Source organism: Rhea americana, unplaced genomic scaffold (assembly GCF_003343005.1).
Source record: "Rhea americana isolate MKP2758 unplaced genomic scaffold, rheAme1 scaffold_124, whole genome shotgun sequence".
In the NCBI taxonomy this organism is placed as follows: Eukaryota; Metazoa; Chordata; class Aves; order Rheiformes; family Rheidae; genus Rhea; species Rhea americana.
In genome coordinates, this window is record NW_028185306.1 from 2,773,902 (window position 1) to 2,776,079 (window position 2,178).

Sequence of the window (2,178 nt, forward strand, 5' to 3'; positions counted from 1 at the left end):
CTCTCCCCGTGCTCTCCTGTGTGAGAGCATCAAGCAGGTGCCTAGGCTATGCAGGATGGCTGGACTGCGCCGTGCTGGCACTTGCTGACTCAGTAAAACAGGCACTGGAACCGCCAGGGCTGCCGTTACTCAGTGGGCCCAGAATAACTGAAAACCCACACAGGAAGCAGCCGCCGCGCTTCCCGTCCCGCGCTTTGCTCTAGCTGCACAGCCTCACCCCTCGTGCACTTCTGCTTGCCTGACCACAGGAGCACAGCYTGTTCCCTGTGCCGGCTGCTGCCGCGTGGCACGCGCAACCTGTCCTGCGTGCGCCCTCCCTGCGGGGCCCTATTCCATGGTGGCAGGAGGCTGTGGCAGGCCGTGGCCAGCTGTGGGAACCCCCCCAGGGCGTATTGCCACTCCAGCATGGCAGGAGCAGCTCAGCCCAGGCTGCTCCATCCCTGCATCCTGCACGGGCCTGCTCTTTGGGGGAAAAGGTGGTGGGAAGGTGATGCTCCCCTCTGTCTGCTGAGACTCTGCCTTATCCCTCRTCTCCCTGGGTCTTCATCTCACCTTGTGGCAGCTCCATCAGATGATGGGGTTTTGGAGGAAGGAGAGAAGTGTGGCCTGGCCTAGCCAGGCAGGCAGGATAAGTAAGGACTCAGGTGACCTGCATGTCTAGTGACAAGGTGCCTTGTTCTGTAATCTGTGACCCTGTCCCCTTGAGCTCAGTGGTAGTCTATCTTGCAGGGGAAGGCTGGCAGATCAGCGTTGCCTGTGGGAGGTGGGTGGAGGCGCTTTCCCCACCAGTGCCTACTCATGGGAACTGTTTTGCAGACGGGAGCACATATTTCAGAGGAGAGAAGCAGCATTTCCTTGTGTTCATGAGGACACCAGCTCTCCACCATCTGCATTGCACAAGGCAGCCCTGTGGGCCTAAAGTGTACATCATCACCACCTCAGAGCAAAGAAAGGGAGGCTGCTCTTCCTAAGAAGCATGAGTGGGTTTGGCATGGTGTAGGGATCCATACATACATAACTCCAAAAAAACCCTCTAGTGCCAATTTTAGCAGCACAGAAAGTGAGTGGCTGTGATGTAATGGAGGGACAGTCCACCACTCAGGGTGGTGACTCAAAGCCTGTTCTGCTGTTGCAGGGCCTCAGCTCTGGCCTTGGAGAGCAGGTTCTGCAACATTGATGTTGCCCATGAAGGAAGAAAACCTGTCTCGGGGTGGCTCTGGTGGTGCTTGCTGAGGAGCACTAGTGGCTCTCTAAGGGCACATCTGGGGGTGCTGCATGCTCAGCCCTGGTCCCACAGAAGGACCGGGCCTGGGGTATGACAATCAGTGTTAGGAGGACCAAAGTGAGCCAGGCTTCATGAGCGGTATGAAGCAGGGGTCAGGGCACTATATTTTCCTCCGTGTTCCCAATATGTCTGGTGCTACCTGTCCTGTAGTGCTATTAGATCCCTTCTTTTCTCTGTCTCCTCTCTCTTCACCTTCATGGGGAGACCCAGTGAGGAAAAATTTATTGTTTTGAGGGCTGGAGGTTATTGTGCAGGAGCGCATTTTCTAGAGTGTTGGCTCCTTCCTCTCCCTGTATGGCCAAGTGCCCGCCAGGGCTGTCCATGCGGAGCACTGAAGGGTGCTACCGTTCCTGACGTCTTGTGGGCTGAGCCAGCGCCTTTGGAGGACRCTGCTGCAAGAATAATTTGGAGCATTTTCCTGCCGCGGCCAGGAAGCCTCAGTTTCACACCTCTGCAGGGGCCTGGCACTGTAGGAGTGAATGAGTTACCTGGGGGCAAAAGGAGGAGGAGGAAAGCCAGATAGGAATGTGCCTGGGCCATTAGGAGCTGAATGGGGCTGCTCAGGGCAGGGAGCAGCCTCCAGGAGACTAATGGGTTTCAGGGGCTCCGCGGAGACTGCAGGCCAGCAGTGTGTCACTCCTTATCTTGCTGATAAAAGCGATGCTTCAGTTTGTTTTGGCCAGGCTTGGCCTCTGCCTAGAGGCACGTGTAGGGTAGCAAACGCGGTGGCTCCGGGGCGGCCTCGCAAGCCGCCGCAGCTCATGACCGCTTGCAAAACTTCCCCCGGGGCAACAGCCCCCACCCAGAGCTGCGTTAGTTTGGGCTCCCAGCAGCAGGCCCGGGCGTCGCCGCGCCAGGTACGCTGCTGTCCCGCCCGCCCGGGCCCGGGCCCC